The sequence below is a fragment of the Falco biarmicus genome, chromosome 12, assembly GCF_023638135.1.
Source record: "Falco biarmicus isolate bFalBia1 chromosome 12, bFalBia1.pri, whole genome shotgun sequence".
Lineage (NCBI taxonomy): Eukaryota > Metazoa > Chordata > Aves > Falconiformes > Falconidae > Falco > Falco biarmicus.
This window is the reverse complement of record NC_079299.1, coordinates 33,153,275-33,174,273: the sequence shown is the minus strand read 5'-3', so window position 1 is coordinate 33,174,273 and position 20,999 is coordinate 33,153,275. Positions and strand designations below refer to the sequence as shown.

The window sequence follows — 20,999 nt, the reverse complement described above, 5'->3', positions numbered from 1 at the left end:
GCACCGGGCTACACTCGGTTGTGTTTAGGGGAAAAGCCCTCGCCTTTGAATAACTGCTTGCCCTGTAGCAACGTAAATAAGCCCTGTCATTACTCCCGTGACACGTCGGGGGGGTAAAAGACTGAGCAGAGTTACAGTTACACAACAAAAGCAGGTTTTGCCCTGGAAATAGAAGGCAGCAGGGTTTCAGCTAAAGACCCTCGGATCATCTTGGTAAAAATCCTGGGTAGAGATGTAAATTTTAATAAGCTCCAAGGCCAGATGAGGCCCTAAAAAAGAACAATGTATTTCAGAGAAAGAAATTGCACATAAATGTCTTAGATTTTAAACAAAATTATTTAAAAATTAATTTACGTCATATATTTATAGGGATTATTTTTCAGCCATGAACCATTGTAGAAAAATGTCACAAGAGCTACTGGTGTTAGGATGACAGAATACATCACTGCTGCGTCTTGCTTCCTCTGAGCCTTTTCAAGGATCATTTTTTTCTGCAAAGGTCTGGAGCCCACAAAGCAACGTGTCAACAAGAGCTAAGTACATCCTGCTAGCGAAGGGACAGTCCCAGTGTCTCCACCCCTGGGATGACCACATGGCAAGTGAGATCAGGGAACTGGTCTGGGTGAAAATCAACCTGGTAAAGTAAACAAACAAGCAGGCAGCAAGAGTTTGTGGTGGAAGGGGGCTGTAGTTGGTGCTCATGGTGCTGCTGGTTGCACAACATGGTTGCAACCATGGCACAGCTTTCACCCCTTTGAAGCATAGTTGGATTCTGGAAGGTGGGGAGCAAAGGCTGGTTGCGTCTCATCGTGCTACCCTGTAGAGCCACCAAACCTTGTGGTATTCCTGCTGCTCTTTAAGAATCCACTTCCTGGAGTCACAGGAAGATGACTAGTGCTGACATGCACAAAACAGTTTGAATGACCTTGGAATCAGGCACAGAGAATTTATTGTCGCCTAATAGTCTATTGTTTTGGCGCCAGTAAAAGGCTTACAGTAATTCGTATTGCATATTCTTCCCATAACACTGTTACACAATGTCTTATTCTAAAGAAGTTATAAATCTTCAGCAATTGTCTAAAATTGTTGGTCATGTGTTGCGAATTGAGCATCTGCAGCTTCCTGAGAAGAGCAAATGGGGTCATTCCAGCTTTTCCCTGTCATTACCACAAATCAATATATGCAGTTGGCTCAGGAAACACATGGCTAAAATCTTGGCTTGTTCTTTTCTTTTTTCTTTTGTTTTTCCTTCCCTTTTATTTTAATTGACTTAGAAAAGCAACAACTTTCAGTTTGTCTCTTCTGGCAATTTCTGATCATTCCATGTTTTTTGTCTTTTCCTGCTTTGCTAAAAAAAAAAAATAGGTCATTGTTATTGCAGATAAAGCAGTTGTTGTCATATAGCTGCTTTAATGTCTTTTCTGATAACTTTTCTGGTAACTAGGAAAGCATTTTGGTGCTTAGCACCTAATTGCATAGCTTTAGGCACTCCGTGTTTTGAAGTTTGCCAGAAATTCTTCTTGTTAAAAGCTCCACAGAATATAGATTTCATTACTCGAATCGCAGTGCTCTGTGAGGGCAGTCCTTTCTCTCCCTATTAGGTTCTGGAAGATGTGGTCACGTGAAGAGCTGAGTGAGTCAGTATCGTTTAACACTAGGATAATTACAGTGGTTTGGTTTGTTGGTTTTTTTACTTTTGTGCTTTAATCACAGAATTAAGGTTATTTGAACTCAGTTCTTGTGCATTGGTGAGCTGCAGAGTTGAGAGAGTGCACCTGATGCTGTAGGCAGGTAGCAGGCAGTTAATGCGCCATGGGACAGGACATTCATACCTGGAGCTTGTAGGGTTGACACTGATGAGTGAATGTGTTGTGATATCCAACTGCAAGCAACCAGAGGAGGTTTGAACACCACCACCTTTGTTTCCAGCAGTGTTGGAAAGCCTAGTGCAGGGCACATGGACCAAATTCAACTCTGCTGCCATTACAGTTAAAGTGTTACCATGTTTTCTGCTTAAGTGAGGACTTAATCTGATCTCTGTATCACTAGTGGCTCATCTGAATAAGAAATAAGCAGGCTGATAAAGGGACACACACTGACATATTAGAGTGGATTTCTTTGAGAAGGGGTTTTGGCCTCTTGGTTGCAATGAAGAAAACTTCAAAGCTCCGAGAAATTAAGATACTTCCATACAGGCTGTGATGAGAGACTGCTTCTCAAAAGTTTCTTGTCCTAGTTTTCAGAGGGCATATATTACTTGGAAATACACAGTTTCATAAAAGCTTTTAAAAATTGAAGTTATCCTAAAGATTTTTGACAATTTTCCTGGTTGTTTTTGATATGTCTTTGCATTAGCTGCATCATAGCAGTAAAAAACTGGTAAATTGTGGATGTTATAACTTGCATTTTCTTCTGCATGTCATGTGTCATATGAGACAATATTTTGTTCTGCTTGTAAATGCGTTACTGTACGCTAGCTAATCTTCATGGTGTACAATTCCTTTGTCTTTTATTAAGAACAAGCAAGCAATCAGTACAGCAGCGAGGTGCAAACCTATTTAACTGTTTCTCCTCTGAGTATATTAGGTAAGCAAATACAGATCTTTAACCTATTAGTTAAAGCATCATAAAATACAACTTTTCAAATTAATCATTTATGAGTTGATGTAACATAATGCAAACCAGAAATCCCAGTAAACGTGCAGCAATGATTTCAGCCTGTGTAGGGGAACTGCTTGTAAAATCCTATGACTTAACATTTTCTAACAATATAACAGTTGCAATTTCCCAGAAAGTCAGATGATGGATTTGCAGAAGTTGATGCTTAAGGTAGAAGAATTTCCTGGAAGAGATTTGGTCATTCAGCTTTCAGGATCTGAAGTAAAAATCTATATAAAGCAGCCATGCAAGCGGACAAAGCAGTCATCAGTTATCACAGAACTGAACTTTAAAAGGTCACAGCACAATGTGATGTCCTAAGTGAGCTGAACGTAACATACAGACATAAGCACGGCAGTGGTGCAAATGGATTCGGTATTCATTTAGGTAAATCACTCCCTTGTGCAGGAATCAGCCTTTTAGCTGTGTGTTTGTTCGGGCAATGCAGTGGGCAGACCCTCACCCATGCTGGCCTCAGCAGAGGAAGACCAGTGTTGCATCAGTATAGGCAAGATCTCTGAGAAGTCGTAGCACAGCCAAGACCCCACAGACAAAGGAGAAAATTATGACCTTGAAAATAACGTCACTGCAGTGTCTGCCCTGAGGAGGAGAGCCTGCCTACCAGTCACAGCCTCTCTGCTGTACATGGCCTTGTTGCTGTAGAGAGCTACTAGAGGAGTTACTATTTCAGCCACTCATTGCATATAAGCGATACAAGTAAGGGGCAGCACATTTCCAGTCTAGAATAGCTGAAATAATTACTATGCATTTACACTACAGGCAGGCATGCTATCCCTGAATTGGTGTGACTCATGCGTTTTGTTCCTCCCCTCTTGGAAGCAGCATGGTACTTCCAGAGAGTAAGGGGGTCACACCAGCAGTGACAGCCTCGCAGCGGGCATTGCCCCTGCATCTCCTTGCAGCTGGTCCCTGCCACTTATGCTCAGTGTCTGCCTTTGCCACCTCTGGGACACTGTGAGGGGTAGGTGGGGCAGGGGAGCAGAACCGAAGTGCACAGTATTGGTCTTTGGTCACGTTTTCTGCCCTCACTTCTGGGCTGCCAGCTGCCTGGGCGTGGGCTTTTGGCTAATGGGTGCCCACAAAGCAGCAGCAGGACACGTCCCCAGCACGTTTTCTGCTGGAGTGAGTCACTGGGACACAGATCATGTGAAGGGGAGGACACTGAGCAGTGCTCTCCCCGGAGAGCTTTGCCTTGGAAAGGAAGAGGCTTCCCGAAATTCTCCAAGACACAAAAGCTGCAGGTCTACTGCTGTGCCCTCCAAGGAGGGATGTTTTCCCACACCCTGTGCATCTGCTTGCTTGCACTGCTTCCTGATGTCAGGCCTGCGCAAGGCCTGAGCACCATCCAAAGGACAGACGAAAAGCTCAGCAAGGTCTCAAGCCCGAACAGAGCCAGGTGCCTGCACAGGGACACCCCTCCTGCCCTGGGGCTGTCTGTTTGCTGCGGGTGGAGAGTAACCTCATGAGAGATCAGGGCTATGCCACCTCCAATCCTTTTAGAGACCAGAGCAGAGCAGCAGGTGCTGACCCAGTGCTGGCTCCTGTAAGCCACAACCCATCGGTCCCTGTGCCTTACGCACTCACTTTTCCATGGATGACTGACCCAAGACGTGAAGGTACAAGCACACATCCCACGTTGTCCTCACTCAATTTCTGAATTTATTTCTGATGCATTGTGGGAGAGCATAGCAGTCCTGAGGAGTAACGGCTAGCTATGGGTCTCAGGGGTTTTCTTATCACCGTCTTGAAGACATGCTTACCTCCTAAATTTCACATCAGAAAGATGACACAAATCACATGTCGATGGTCAGAGAGCAGTGACTTACCATTAGCGTACAACAAAATGTGTCAAACAGTCAAAAGTAATAGGATGTGCCTCATTTGCTTTACTCTTTTCACTTCAGTGGGCCAGGAGAAGCAGGAATTGCGCTGTGTTTCTGTGCTCCTAAGGCACTAAGCTCCTTAGTCACAGAGGGCTGGAATCGCTGTCCTGTTTTTGTACCCGCCATAAGCAAGGGTGGGCAGTGGTAAGAAATTCTACCTCTTGCTGCGGAGTTTGTGGAAAGGTGAAACCTGCCGCTGCAGCTGTAAATACAGCCACCTGAATTTCACTGGACTTGATGAACAGGCAAGGTTACTTTTCCTTGAGTCTGAAATTTTAATGACAGAGATTAAATTACAAAACTTCTCTGCTTACTTGTGTAAATATAACACTTTATAATGAGCCTGAAAAAAAGGGTAGGGAAAAAGTAAATAAGAGAGACTTGCCTCTTAAATAACGTACAGGTGAGATAATAACTTCCTTTGCATAGGATGCTGGCACTGATTATTTGTCCTTCAAACGAAATGCTTCAAATTGTACTTAGTTATTTTTTGTGTCCTGTTGCATATCCTTGGTCTGATACATCCATTAAGGCACACTAGCTTCTTATTCCTGCATTCAAGTCAACTCACTTGATGGTTTCTGACTTGGGTACAGTGTGCAGTTTGCTTGACGGAGCTTTGGTACTGTGTCAGCGTGCTGCATGTGGAAATGGAACTCTGCACTTGATATGACTAAGTGTGTGTAAAAGACTTGTAGCTGGCTCTGAGTTTGATGGGTTTATTTTCCTAACAGTGGTCCTATAGGATGTGGAGGCATGGATCCCTGCACCTACAAGGTACTGCTTTAGACTCAAAGCCGTATGGTTAGCACTTGATTTCTAATATACATCTGACTTTTCCAAAGTCTAGATCCTGCAGACTGCTTTCCATGGATCAACTTCTCCAAAGGTTCGGCATTTCGCTGAGTTTATGAAAGCAAAGGTGCCTCATCCATTTGCACTCACTGAGGATCTCCCCCAGTGACTCGTTGGCAGCCCAAGGGTTTCTTGCCATCCCTTTGCCTGTTGCAGATGAATTAATGACTGACACAGACTCTGAAGTGTTGGAGGAGCTGGCAGTGCAAAGGAATCAGGAGAATGTGACCAGTGCCCATCTTATCTGGCAGGTAAAGAAAAGCAGTTCAAAGGTGCACAGTGTCTGCAGGGGATGTTTCCTGAAGAAGCGTGCTGACTCTCAGATAAACACGGTTCCCAGAAAACAGTTAATTATTTCGCATGAGTTACTTATTTAATACTTACTTCACAGGAGTTGAATATTGACTTTAGGCAAAGCAGATGGGACTCCTTGGCAGCAGCGTTTTGGCCAGTTCCTTTGGGGACAGGTGATAGCACAGAAATGAACTACGCTGAAATAAACCACACTTCAAGCTGGGAACAGGAGTGTCCCTAAGCAGAGCAGTGGTTAGGGACTGTGTTTTCAGAAGTTCCTAATCCTGGAAATCTGGCAGTAAAAGGGCACGGGCCTTCTGGGTGCTGGGCTATTTAGGAAAAATCTGTTGGAAAATTTCTAACCATTGCAGCATATGAGGCTTTAAAATGTCATTCATACAGTAAAAATGATAGACAGGAAAAAACCACTGTCAAAAAAATACATCAGATTTCCATCTGCCAGAATTTCAACCTGTATGAGGGAAAGAGAAGAATTTATGTCTACGAGTGGAAAAAAAACCAAAATAGAAGGCACATGGATTGCATGTCCCTTGGTGCCTTCCGAAAGGAAATAGCACAGAGAATGAGGAAATTTCATGGAGTAAAAATACCAGCCCACTAAGGAGAGATCAAACTACGCTCACAAAAGCTTGCACTGCATGGAGAGGTTTATGGCAAGTTGTGAAAGCCCATAACCTACTGCCCTGGCCAAGATCTTTCCATGAGGTGTTACAGCTCAACTGGAAGCTGGACTAAGAAAGCAGAGATGGCTTATACAATAAAAGCAGGAAAATCACTACTCTGCCTCCCTGCTCTGTGTGTCGTGGTACAGAGATAAAGTGCTGCTTGTCTCAACTGCACTAAATCTGAGATAAGTATTGTTTACTTCACCCATCTCCAAGAGGAAAGGTCACTTGTAGTCTCAGTAGAGCTCCGTAATTTCCTCCTGGCAGCGTTCACCTCTGCTCATCCGGCATCAGGAGGATCTGGGAGCCCCCGCTTCCCTCCTTTGGCCGCCTAGCCATATCCTGGCTTTTGGGGACACCTGTTAACCCTCTCACTGCCTGTCTTTGCCCCTGTCTTCCCTGGAGCTGACTGAAGAAATAGGCAGGGTATGTCAGTGATACGGTCTTAAATAGCAGTGAGATGCAGGCAGTCAGACTTACAGAAATACTTCTGGTCCTAAGAAATAACGCACAGAGGGTGAGAAGTAAAGGTCATTTTTTAGTATAAGTTACAGATGAAGCATTCTCCCATATGAAATAAGAGTCATCTTTTTGCTCTTGTCCTCTGCTCAGCTTGCTTGTTTTGGTTTGTGTATTGCCATATATTGAACCTAAGCTCTCCTTTTATGACTCAACAATATATTCATATTGTGTTTTTTCTCTCACCTTGTGTTTGCTCTTTGTCACTCTAAGGCAATTCCAATAAATGAGGAAGGAAACGGCTGACTGGGATCGCCCTTAAGCCGAGCTTTGTTAACATCAAGAATGACCACGCAGATTGTCTTAACCCTGAGTGCAATTTATACCGACAAACCAGACTTTATCTAATGGCTGCGTAATGTGTTATATTCTCCTTCTGAAAGTAAGATCTCAAATTCTCTTGTAGATAAGGAAGAGAACAAAAAAACCTTCAAAATAAAAGAGAAACACACAAAGCAACCGCTGGCCACTGATGTTACACAGGTTCTTCCTTCTTTTCTTCTTTTGCAAATAAATGACTGCAGAAAGCAGTGCAGTAATTATAGCCTTCAGAAATGGCTTAGGTTTTCCTCCATGGACAAGCATGACAAAAAATAATAAAAAATAATTTTTACCAACACAGCTGGTGTTCAGATGAAATTATGTGGTTAGCTTTGAAACGATATTAAAAGAGAAATTTTAATTAACCTGTACCACTGGGTCAGAAGATAATATCTGATGCATATAACAGGCATACAGACAAAATACAATAAAATAATTATTTGCAATTAGATATATGCATTACAGATGATGTTGTAATTAAAATGTACTTAATGTCACAGGAGGTCCTTTATTATCAAGATAATTTGTAGAAGGACTGTGGAAACAATGTGATGATTATCCATCTCTCTGGAAAATAAATCTTAAAATTCACTAAGGGCCCAAAGCATTTCTGGGTTTGGAGCAGGTACTGGTACAGTCCAGCAGCCAAACGCCTTTTCTCCTGTGCCAAGTCCATTTGTTACTAGAGTATGCGTAGGTCGCTCATTTCTTCATGCACATCTCTTCCACGGTCCCCTCACAGGCAACAGCCAGCCAGTGACATCCCAGTAATGCTGTGTGGCTGGGAGCCGGATGCACCTCCAGATGTGAGCGAATTTCTGTGCAGGTCAGAGAGAGGGAGAGATGCCACAGGGCACTGTGCTGGGAAGATAAATCTCTTTTTTCTTTCATTATTTGCTTGTTAGCTGCAGCAAAACTGAGTGATTAAATTAACTGGGGCTGGTTCTTGTCTCTACCGTGGCTCTTCCAAGGCACTCAGGCCACGAACAGGGACCAAAACCAAGAAAAATTACATTTATACTTGCTTGAAGGGCTCCTCTTCACTTTTACATCTCTTGAAAAACTAGCAGAGTGAGGGTCAGATAAGCACAGCCTAGTAAATCCGGGGCGATTACTCAGGAGCAAGGCACAGCTCAACCTCCAAGAGCTGCTTGTACGTTCAGAGAGGCTGATTACAGCCATAGGAACGTAAATGTAGTCATTTGCGATAGACCCAGTGAAAGATGTGGTAAATCCTCTAGGAGTGGCAGCCTGGCATGAGCTCTGATGGAGAGCATGGGTGCTGCTGCTACGCTGTTAAATAACCTCTCAGCCTGTGTATTTCGCTGTCTGAGAAGAATACTGTCCATATGTCTCTAACTAGCGAGGGATGATGGCTTCTTGGTGTCATCTAGTTGCCAGTTTTCAATAAGGGAGAATCTCATTTTACCCAGGTGATACCAAAACATTAATTCCAAGATGCTGTAAAGATTTCATTCTGCCACCTTGCGCACTGTTGCCGTCAAATACTCATTTTAATGAGTCAAGCCAAGGCTTGGAGGCTTTATAGGGCCCCATACTGCCAGGCTGCAGGGAACTCGCTCTCCACCAGTGCAGCCTCTGCTCTCCCCCAGCAGCCAGCATGGCCCTGGGTATTGGCTGCTCCGGCTGGCAGGCTGACCCTCTCCTGAAGAGGTTTCATCTTTGAGAGGAGCAGGGTGCCCCGGTGATGCCAAGCATCTCACCCATCGCTTTAGGAATAGCCTATGCCTCAGCTTTTGCTGGCCGCTGGTCCTTGTGCCTTGCATTAAACAACCCCAAGGTGCCAAGGTCGGTTCCCAGCACCAGATACTCACTCTGGGGCCTGACCTTATTTTGGTGCTAATGAAATTTTACCAAACCTCTCCATCTGATTTAACATTTCCCTGTTCAGAGCCACCGGGCTGTAATTGTGGGGTTTGTTTTGCTGTTTCTCAGGCAGCCTCATTGCCACTTTTTGGATTTGTGCCACCACACTTGTAAAATTCCTCTTGAAGTCAATGGAGATTTTGCTTGAGTAAAGAAAGAAGAACCCAGCCTCATTACAGGGTACATGTTACTCTAGTGACGCGTCTTTCTGGGAAGGGTAGAGTAGCAGTCAACCGTGGTGAAGTTAATGTTTCTTTATGGAAATACTTACTTCTTTAAATCATAAATAATAAGTAAAATTGCTGCAAAATGTATTAAACTGAAGGAATGGCTCAAGGGGAAAACAACCCCCCTAGTATATCATCAGCTGGTTCTTTTTCTCCCCTAAGCTTCTCAGCTTCCCCGTTTTCAACAGAACAAAGAGAATGTGCCAAAGCTGCTTTGGGATTTCAATGAAAAGTAATGAGAATTCATTGCTAATTAGGGCTCCAATTAAAAAAAATGATCTTTGCAGGGACACTGTTAATGAACTTGTAAATTGCAGCTGCAGACTTGCATCCCTATAAACATTCCCCTTGTTTGGTTCCATTTGTGTATGCAGAAGCAGTGAGCAAAGGCTGCTGGCGTGTGTGCAGGGATGGCAGTCATCTCTTGGCTCCTGCACAGCAATCCCTGCCCATGCTAGCCACGCAGTCTGCACTTTGGGAACACAAGTGGCATCTTGGTGCTTATGGCATGTATTGCACAAGTGGGTGCAAACAGGCAGCACTGTTGCTGGCCACTTTCCCCATATGCACAGAGGTCCCTGCCCACCGCCTGGCTCGGGACAGAGCTTGCTGCAGCTGCTGCAGTCAGCACAGATAACTCTTCTTCCTCCAGAGTGGGGAAATCACCCCGTGTTTGCGGAGACCCTCGCACTTGTCTCCGCTGGAATGTCCCACCCTGCCCCAGACCCATTTGCTCACTCAGGGCAGTCATTCTCTGGCCAACAGGGACAGTAAGCTGAGTCGAAATGGAGAGAAGCGAGTGCTGAGGAGCAGGGAGGATGAAAAGGGGGATGTCGGATATGGAACAAGGTACCGTTGCAAGCTGGGGCTGGCTGGGGTCTGTCCTTGCCTGCCATGGTGTACGCTGGGAGGTTTGTCCTTCCCGCCAGTGCCTCACCATCCTCGCCAGTGCAGCCTGCATGGTCCTGTCTCCCCAAGGGCTGGGCTGGTGATGGCCTCTCAGGGCCCACAGCTGTCTACGGCACTTTGCAAGTGGGAAATGGCAACGGTTAATACGGGGAATGCTGAGAGCTAAGCTGAAACTTTAAATGAAGATGGCATTCATCTCACAAAAAAATTGGCATTGTGAAAAAGAAGAATGGTAATTCACTATGTATTTTTGATCAGTCTTAATCTAATTAGAAACCTCTTTATTTATTCATGTAGTACACTGTCAAGAGCAGTAGACAATCACAGGTACTTCAGGGTAAGTGTTGATGTGTGACTGCGTCTTTGCTCATGACAGCAAACAGTCAAGTCATGTAAAACTGCACATTTATATGCTCTAAGCAATGTTTTCACTAGGGTAAATGGCTACCACAACCTTCCTCCACAGTACTTGGTGGTTTCTGACAGGAGTGGGCTGTGTGTGGTGTGCCTCAGCTCCCAGGTCAGGGAAGGGGCAGCCTGCATGGAAATAAAGGAGAATGTAAATGTGCTGGGGGAAAATCACATTCTTTTTGTCCAGCTGCTGATGCAGGTACAAAGCAGACAGAGCCAAACTCAGCCATGGTGTAAGTCCACCAGCTATGACAACAGCTGCACATGTCCAGCTGCATGCATGCAGGGGTGTTTCGCACAGGGGAGCGGGTACCTAGGCAGGCTGATGCAGCTGCCACAAAGCCCGGCTTCTGCGATCGTTCACTTGCCAGCATTTGCCAAGAGGCACATCCCCATGGTGTTTTGTGCCAAGACCCCATTTTCCCCTTCCCATCGCAGGAGGGCTTTTTCTCCCTGCAAGAATGGTGTGAAGGCATCGGAGGACAATTAGTAGGGGTCTGAAACACCTCTGAAACCTGATCAGAAGTTGGAGATGGCAAAACATGGATAAAATGCATGCTAATTGTACACATTTTCCTATGAGCTAACAAGGAAAACAGAAACCCACATGGTGGTTGATGTTGCCAGGCAGCGCTGGAGATCACCTAGTCCGACTCCTGCTCAAGCAGGATCACCCAGAGCAGGTTGCTCAGGACTGTGCTCAGTTGGGGTTTGAGTATGTCCAAGGCTGGAAACTGCACAGCCTCTCCAGACAACCTGGGCCAGTGTTTGACTACCAGAAAAAAGGGGGTTTGTAAGCTTAACTGGAGTTTCCTCAATTTCAGTTTGTCTGTTTTCCTCTTCCCCAGGGTTTGAAGAAAAAGTTTTGGTGATGAAAGTAAGGGTAACAGGGATATCCCAGGCTCTTGGGTGAGAGCCTCTCCCAAAATCAAAAGGCAGCTAGAGGAACAAATAGTGCATGAGACATGACGGGTCATTATTCTGCTCCTGTTGCCATCAACAAGCTCTTGTGCTCCAGAAAAGCTAGGTCTGCCCTGGGGGCTGCAGTTGAAGAGGGGTGCAGAGGGCAAAAGAGGGGGCTGGCAAGGGGCAGAGGTGTTCGGGAGCGGGCTGGGAAACGCAGCCCCTGCAAGAAGTGGGGTTTAGGTTGGCTGAGGCAGGACAAGAAGCCATCTGCTCCTGTACTGGTCTGTCCTACCTGGGGGTCTGTGGGTGCAGATGTGTGTAGACCTGCTGCAGTTATTAGGGGGGAATGGTTGTCTCCTGCTCTCAACATGCTCAGGTTCTGGATGTGCTGGGGGCTAAGGGTCTAAGGGCTCTGTGGTGCCAAACTCCTACACACCCTGCTCCCTGATAGAGCCCCAGGCTTAGACCCTGGGGTTGCCGTATAGCCCTGGGCATGCATGGAGGGTCCTTAGGGATGCACTGGACCCAGCCAGGAGCCCTGTGCGAAGCCAAGACACAGCCCTGATGGGATGCAGCTCTTCAGGGGGGCTCCTGCGCTCCACTCCTTTCCCGAAGTACGCTGTTGCAGCCCACCTGCAGCCAGCTGGTTCATTCAGTCACATAGCCTGCCTGCACCGAAGTTTTTTTTTGGGGGGGGTTCTCATTTCAGTCTAGGGCTCCATGTCTCTGGTGCTAATTCACACCCCACCTCACCAACGCACCACATATAGAACAGTAGGGATGAAGTGCAACATAAATACCAGGAGCTTAAGGAGGGAAGTGAAACATTTCATCTTTTTCTGGAGCTTAGTATTAAGTTTTTCTATTTCACCCAGATGCATAGATTTTATTTCTGGTAGCGTGTCACAGCTGATAAAATACATAATGGAGCTGTTCAGGGGCATCTCTGAACATGCACTTTTCCCACATATAAAAATGTACCTGAAATTTTGAAGGATGGAATACTCATTTGCCAATTTAAAAAGAAAATGGAGAGAACAAAAGAAAGAGGCTCGTAGAGTTCTAAGTCTTCATAGAAAACCGATGGAAAAGCACACGTACATTTAGAATGATATTGACATTTCTGAAATAAGAGATACAGAGTTTTATCTAAATTATACCAAGGCCCTTCAAGATAATGTGCTGTGTAATAGCTACAGGTTTAGACACTATTTCATTTTCAATTTTCTAGACAAAAAACATGATTCTTATCCACAATTTCAGTTCAGTGTTGGACAAATTATTAGCACATACTTCCCAGCTACACCTAATACAGGGAAAGGACTGTATTTCCATCTTCTTCTCCACCAGCTTTGCCAGCGTTTTGTTTGCGTGGGGAGGAGGCAGAGGTTTGCAAAGCCCAGAGTGAAAAGGGATCCAGGAGCACTGCAGGCACTAATAAGCCTGTATTACCCTGACAAGCTCCTTATAAGCCCAGGGCCAGGCCTTCCCTGGTTTAGGCTGTGTTGGGAGTGTCTCTGTGCTTAGTACTACTGCTGCCTTGTTTGGCTGTTTTGCTGCTTCTCCTGGCTGGACCTGGGACCTGTGCTGCAGGTAGTTCCTCTCTTGGTCCTTGGGCTGTGCTTGCTGCCCTGGACATGGTTCACACCTTGGCTGGACTCTGGCACTGCTTTGGGGAGGGTGGGTGCCCCCTGCTTCCCTTCCTCATTGTACGTGCATTCACTGTGTACTTACAAACAGTTTGCACCTTGCTCAGTGCTGCTGCCAACTCTGCTGGGGTGGGGGTACCTTGCTTATACCTCAGGCTTCGTGTGAGCCATGTATCCCTCCTGGTGTGTGCTTCTTGGGAGGAAGAACACCCCCAGACCTGCTGAAGGCGGTAATAACCCTCTGTAATTTGCTTGCAGAGCATACACAGGTGGGCTTTGGTGCTCTGAGCGGTCATAAGGCAACACACAGAGCACCAGAGAACTCTAGACTAACTGAAGGAGGCTCTCAAGAGCTCCTCAGGAGCCTCTTGTAGGAGTTGTTTTGGTGTTTAAAAGTGGGTCCTGAATGTGTGTGTTTGTACCCCTTGTGTGCGTTGTTCCCATCTGTAGTGCTGGTTGTGAGTGCCTGTGTGTGGCGTGTGCTGACAGGTCTGGGCTCGTGTTGCAGAGGTGTTTGCCTTGTCTTCTGGCGGCTGAAAAGGTATAAATCCTTTTGACACCCACTTGGCATCAGTGATGATGCCATGCTGGCATAGCCTTGCCTTTATCTGGAAGCAAAGTACCATGAGCTCTGGAGAACCTCACTGGTATCTGCAGTGTGGTGAGGCTCGGTGAGAGGTCTCTGCAATGCTACACCAGCCTGTGGTTTCTGGCTCTGGGCTGCGGGTGTAAGATGTAAAATAATTACCTGTCTTGAGGGAGCTTGCTCCTTTCCTGGGTGTAACAGAATGAATCAGTATTTTCTAGTGCAGGACACCATTGGAGGAGCAATGAGATAGCCTGACACCCCCCTTCCTTGGAGTCCCTTGGCCTGATGCTCATTTCTACCACTATTTGACCAATACTCTAGAAAACTGTAGCGTTATGGGAAAGTTACTTCCTAATTCCGCGTGCTGGGACACATCTGTAGGTGTTCTTCATGCTAGTGATGCTGAAAAAAGAAACCTGAAGCCCTGAAGAAATCAGAAAGTCTGCTCAATTCTCATGCAATGAGCAAGCTACCCTAACAGAGTTTGCAAGGTTCAGCAAGTAGGTTAGGTGGCAGGTGCCACCTGCTCATCTGAAAGGCCTTATTTCCACCCTCATCTGGTGAAACGGTTAAAGCATCCCGGCTGTGATGGGATGGTGAGCCTGCTCCCTCTACAGGGAGCTTCCACTTCATCGGCGTTGATTTATCTTCATTGTGGAGGTAGAAAAATTCCGTTCTTCTAAGAAGTCTCTTCCAAGATGCCAATGAACAAAATCTGGAAAGATGTTATATTTTGCATGTGTATGTACAAGTATGTAGTCCTCAACAAAACGTTAGTGTGGTTGTGGGGATGGAGGTAGTGCCCCAGCCCCCTCAACAGCTGGGCATCTGCTGAGTGGGAGGAGGAGGCTTCAGCCTACCTTGTAGTTAGCAGGGAAGGGAGGGTTTTCATGAAAACCATAAAGCCACAAAATACAAATTAAACCCTGCTAGGAAATTAAAATTCAAGGAACATAAATAGTTTCCTTGGTAAGCCAAGAATAATGCTGGCAGCACTCAAACTGGTCGCTAAGAGAGTGGGCACATTTATCACCACCTTAACAAATATGCATTAAAGGTAATAAAATTATACTCTTCAAACTACACAGTTTCCCAGTGTCAAAAGGATTTCTTTCTTTGTAAACAGCGTAAGGGAACTGAGGGTCAGTAAAGCCTTGGTATGCATCTTAGAGGCAATCTGTCCATGGTCAAAATACATCTGTTTATTTCTGTTGGTCACTGGGAAGGTTATTCCCCTCTAAATATGCAGGGGATTTTTCTTAGTGAGGTTTAAATGGGCGTGTGTGCTTTGATAATGGCAGCATGTGATCAGATGAGGGAACAGCTAATTGCTGGGCCAGCAGGCAGTGCAAATAAAATGACTTTCATTAATCTGTGCCTTTACATTAAGCGTGTGGGTCCTGATACAGCTTCCCCTGAGATGGAGGCAGAGCTGTGGTTTCAAGGCAAAGTGCCTGCTGGAGGAGACTGAGAAAGAAATGGGAATTGCTGTATTTTTGGCCCCAGTCTAAAATGATTTACAGTATGACCTTTGGCTTAATGATACTTGTGTTCATCAAATGTTAAGATCTATGGGTGGACAGGTGCTATATGAGTCTTAAACAGTGATGGAAAATGCTTTTGCCACAAGTGATGGCAGCTTGCCCCAAATCAGTTTTTTGTTCATCTTCTTGGGCTAACATAAAAGTTGTGTCATAAGAAGCCAGGGCATAACAGAAGTGCTTCTGCAGTTAAAGTTACTGACTAAATTAAGTAAGGTGATATTTTGGGAGCAGGTATTCCTTTCAATAAGCATGACAGGGCAGAGATCCCTAACACCTCCCTTGTAGCTGCACTGCATGGTCCAGCTGTCATCACGAAAGGACGTTAAATGTGTAGGTCCTTCTGAGCCAAGCTGGCTCACTGACTTGGATGCAAACTTGGAGTAAAAGTATAACTTGTTTACTTGTGAAAACTTCTGTCCCAGTGTGTATTGTGATCTCCTGACAGTGCAGTTCTGCCACATGCAGTTCCTGTATTAGCCCTGAAGACTTCACTGCAACCCGTCTCTTCCCGCTTGCTCATGATCACCCACCCCCTTTCCCCACCTAATTGGAGTTTGTTCTTTTATATGCATTCACACAGTTCTAGGAGTTTTCACAAAAGACGTAGATTGTTCTTAAGCATACCTCTCTGCTCAGTAAGAGGATTTTTGCTTAAATAAAATATTTCCCCTTTTGGGATGATTAATCACCCAAAAAAAGTAGAATTTCCCATCTGCTTGTCAAGATCACTTATTACAATGATTTTTGTATGGGCAAATGTAATTGAATAAAAAATTTAATGGGCAAAATTACAAGAATATTTCAACTAAATAGATGCCTCACATTGTAGGGCAACTATAGGAGGAATTACAGTTCATATCACTGATTGCAGCGGTTTCTTGAGAGCTGAGAATCGGGTACCAGAAGATCTTCGGGGATGAGCTGGGGGTGTTTACATTGCATTCACGGTCAGCAATGGAGTTGAACAAAATCAGGGTTTACTGTCTATAGCCAGATGTTTGCCTGGAGAGAGTGGGCAACTTGAAATGTGCTTGTAACAAATGTGTGTGCATATGCCTGCCCTGCTGTTGCGCTGCAGGGATGTGCTAGGCTTTGTCTCGGGGCTCACTTCTGGCACTTGGCAGGAGCTGCAGTGTTCAGGCTGCTTCTGAACTGACATGCTTTCTTCTAGAGGGTCTTCACTGCAGCATCAAAAAAGTAAAAAAATGCATGGAGAAAGTCCCTGGGAAAAAAAATAATCAAACTTTTGAGTTTGGTCAGGTGCTGTCCTTATGCATGATACACACTGTCCTGAGGCCTCACTGCAGCGTAGGAATAAATGTTGGTTTTACTAATTGGACTTTGACCTGTAACAAGGTACTTTGTGTTTGGGCTTCACTCAGGACAGCTAACTAACAGTTGGACTTGATAATGTTAATATTTGGGATTATCTCTTAAACAAACTTGAGCAAAGCCAGACTGTTTTGTTTGGGCAGCATCAACAGGCATAGGTTGCTGAAGGTGGTAATTTCCATGAAGGTGGTAATTACCATGAAGGGTAAGATGTGGCTCTGATTTCTGTGTGCAAAGTTAAAATGTTGAAACAAGCATTCCACTGAATTCCAGCATAAGAGGGAATGTGGGAATTTTGCTAGGTTTAAGCAGGAACTAGATGAAATAAAACATGAACATAGAATAGATTTGATCTTAATGTACCCAGCTAACCACAGCGGTGTGATCCAGTAACCAAAGCACCGCTGGGATGCGACTCGAGGAGCCTGGCCTGGGTCTGGCAGTGGTGGGGACACTGGCTGCAGCACGGAGCTGCTGCATCCCTGCCTTGGGTGACAGCAGCAGTTCTGACTTGGCTTTGTGGAGGCCCAAGGCATCTGCTGAGAGAGGTCTTCTGGAGAACGCTTCTCTGAAGTGCTTGTACTGTTTAGTATAAATAATGTACTAGGAAGAGGAGAGGCATGGTGGCCAAATGATTAACCCACATGAGAACTTGCAAAATTAGATCTCTCCTCGGTCATTAGGTCAGAGACTTGTGCAGCCAGAAAAGCTACAAAAACTGTTTGTAGTATAAAAGATGATACTCTTAACTACCTGCTTTAGCTGGTACCACTGCAGTACACTATAATTTGAATTACTATTTGGTTTTCTGTCCTGCAGTTGTTGGCAGCTCCTATACAGAATCCTTGTTTTAATGTTTATTTGAATGTTTAATTACTCTATGATAGCGCAATAATTACCATGTAGCTACAGAGGAATTACATGGTTGTCTGTGCTCTGTAAACCAGTGTCAACTTCATCTGCAAACAAATAATTATGCAGCTAACATACCTGTTTAATTTAAACAGTAATTAGCAGAGAAACAGGAGAAATGCAAAAAATGGAGTTCCTGCTTTTATAAATAACCCTGTGTGCAAAATTCTTTAGTTCCCTGGTTTCTTTTACTACCACAATGTTGGATGATACGAACTGGAGCCAGGAAAAACATGATTAAATTAGAATTAAAGGCTGATAAAACTATCTCTGAATTGTGTAACTGTATGCAGTGTTATTTCATAGCCTGTTATTTCTCTAGCTGCAGGTTGTGATCAAGTGAATTAAAATACTTCAAAATAACTTCATGAGTTGGCTGCATCTCTGAATTTTGGTGCCGCTTCTAGAAAGGCGGAGGAAAGCCACAAGGTGGCAGTGTGCACAAGGAAATAAGAGTGCTCTCCCATCTACCGGAAAGATCGAAGATCAAACTATTCAGCCTTGAGATTCAACTGTATTGCCACTTGTCCAGCTACAGGAGTTGGTGTAGGATTTCAAGCATCTTTTCCATTTTAGGAAGATTTTACAAGTGTAAGAATGTAAATTAGTTTTTCAGAGAAAAAAAAAAAACCAAACCTGTAAGGGTACACCTCTGCTTACTACTTCGTTTCATGCTGGTGGGTAACTTCAGTAAATTTGTAGGTTCAGATGTTCCCCATTGAATATTTGGAGAACATGTTTTCTAGTGTTGCCGGTTTCCTGCTTGGAGATGTGTTCCCCTGCAGCCTGTTCATGTACTTGTGGCATGGCTGGTGCTCTGGGCATGGGAGATGGGATGGGCATTGCAGCTTTTGACCCACCAACCCCTCCCCTCCATCCTCCCTTGCTTTTGGTGGGGAATATTTCCAGATGGGAACCCATGGCAGAGGAAGGACCACATTTCCTGGGTGCGGCAGGGCCTACTGATCCACTGCGTATTTAAGTGATAGTGTACTAGTGGTTGAGACAAACTGGTTTTATCCAGTATAAATCAATTTGCAGATCTGGATTATCCCCAGGGATTCTGGGAAACAGAACCCTGAATCTTCCTCCTAAAGAGTGCTGACTTTGTTTCCTACTGTGTTGCTTTGGGGAGGGTAAAACTGGCTAAGTCCAAGGGAATGCAGCTCAAACAATTGCCAGGGTTATCCTGGCACTGGAGCACCGGTGCATGCCCAGCTGTGACTTTTGCACTTCGCAGCAGCAGGGAAGAGATGTGGGGGGTCAGAGCAGCTCACCTGCGGGCAGCTGTCCTTGTGCTCTGTTACACAGGGTCTGCTGGCCAAGGGCCATCCCCTGTGTTAGCCACATCTGCTGCTCTGGAGCTCTGCCTGCCTGCTGGGACTTCTGATGTGCCAAGGTGGGTTAAAAATAGGCAGGGTTCCAGGGCAGCAGCAGGCCAGAGGGCAGACAGAGTGTTTGGCACAGGAAGGGAAATTCCCTGTTCTGTTCCCAAAGCGGTGCCCAGGCTGGAAGCTGTCTGAGGGGCCTGCCTTCAGAGGCTGGCCAGCCAGGCCAGCTGGTTTTAGACTTGGACTGGTTTTAGGAAATGTGATTTCCCATTAAGCAGCCATCAGTGGGGGGAGTCAGGCTTTTGTCTCTGGATGCATGGTTGCCAGTGAGAAATAGAACAAAACTCACCTGGCTTTGGTTTGCTGGAACATAGATGTGAACTGCAAGAAATGTTGAGATGAAAGGTCAGCGATCACCTCCTAGTAGGAGAGAGGCCTTTTTTAGGGAAATGCCATCCACAAAACCACTGTTGTCAGTTCTTTCAAAGCAGACCTATTTCATACTCTCTTACTTTTCTGAGGGAAAGAGTCTACTTGGCTTCTCTGCTTTTCTTTTTTTTAAGTCAACTCATTTATTTGCTTTTCGAAAATCCTCTTTACAGCCCCTTCAGGACCAGCAGTGTGTGGCTGTGGGATGGGAGGCTGCTTTGATGCTGCGTGCTGTGCCAGGACAGCTCTTCAGCAGTGGGGATGTCTGCAGTCCAAACTTGCAAATCCCCATGCAATGGAGACATTAGTGAAATGAAGAGTTAAACTGTTACCCCTGTTCTCCTTGAAGCCCAACCTAAAGCATTAAGACCAGTTGATGGGTTGTAAGTCAATGCGGTGCAAGGGGAAGGTTAATCTTCTGGCAGAATAAATACCGCCAATTGTTGCGTGTGTGCTAGTCTGGGGGCTGCTTATCCGCCCCAAATATCTCCTGGACTCTTAGCCCAGGGGAGGCCCTGATGCTGCTGGGGAAGTGGCTGGTTTTGCTGCCTGTAAACACCAGATGGCATCAGGTCTGAGTGGTGGGAGCCGGAGGAGGAAGCTCTGCTTTGAGTTTTTCTGGGCATGGTTCCAGGCAATAATATCTTTTCCCACCAGTTGTGAGGGATCTGAACTTTAGTTTGCATGAGGAGCTTAAAAAAGCAACTGATTAAAAACCAGAATCCCTTTTCTAGCTTGTACGGTGCTTGGGGAAGAGCTGGCTTGCAGTGGCGGGCTTCCAAACAGCTGACAGCACGCAAAGAGAGACTGTCTGAGTGCGCAGGGTTCCCTGAACCTGGTGGGGCTCGGTGCATGTCTGGGGCTTTCCTAAATGGACTTAATGTAGGGTCACTGCAGATGTCATTAGTAGCATGAGACAAGCAGGGTTTTAAAAACATTGTAATACATCTTGGCCACATGGAGAGCAGGACCAAACACCTTGGAGCAGCATGAGCACAATTTTTACAAAGCTTTGGCCAGCGTTGTGAAGCCTTGCTGACATCTTTCACATCCAGCATTGGCCACCTTGTGGGTGTTTCCACCCCTCTGGCCATAATGCAGGCATCATGCTGGGCACTTGCAGCTAGAGTACCACCAGCCAATTCCAAAACAGACCCACTGGGAAAGGCTCAGAAAGCCAGCTCTGCGTTCTTGAGTCCTAAACGCCAGCACCCACCCTGCTGCAGCAGTTTCCTGGCAGCACCAGGAGAATGCAGAGGCTAGGGCCAGGGCACGATGCTGTGCTGGGCAGCCTGGCAGCAGAACGGGCAGGTGAAACCCATCCTGCTGAGCCCCAGGCTGGCCCCGGCTCCTACCTTTCCCAGCTTTTCTGGTCATGCTTTTCAAAATGTCGATATCCTTTTCCTGCTTGAGCTTTTTTATGTGTAGTTGCAAACCTTTGAAAGTGCAAGATGCTGTCCCCCAGAAAACATTTAAGTAGGGTTTTTTCCTGTGGAAAAAGTTGTCCCTTTAAACCTGGCTTTCTAAAGACAATATTAGTAAAAAGCTATGCTTTTCCCAGCGTAGCTCCTTGGTAGGGCAGGTCAACAGGAGATGAAGTTGCACACTGCCCGATGCATCCACGAGCCTTAGCCAC

General features: G+C 45.6%; 1 long non-coding RNA gene across 1 annotated transcript in view; it reads left to right on the top strand.

Annotated features, from left to right (window-relative positions):
• LOC130157617 (uncharacterized) overlaps positions 1-20,999 on the top strand; it is a 90,922-nt gene that overhangs the window by 1,279 nt on the left and 68,644 nt on the right. The gene's annotated exons all lie outside the window — the stretch shown is intronic.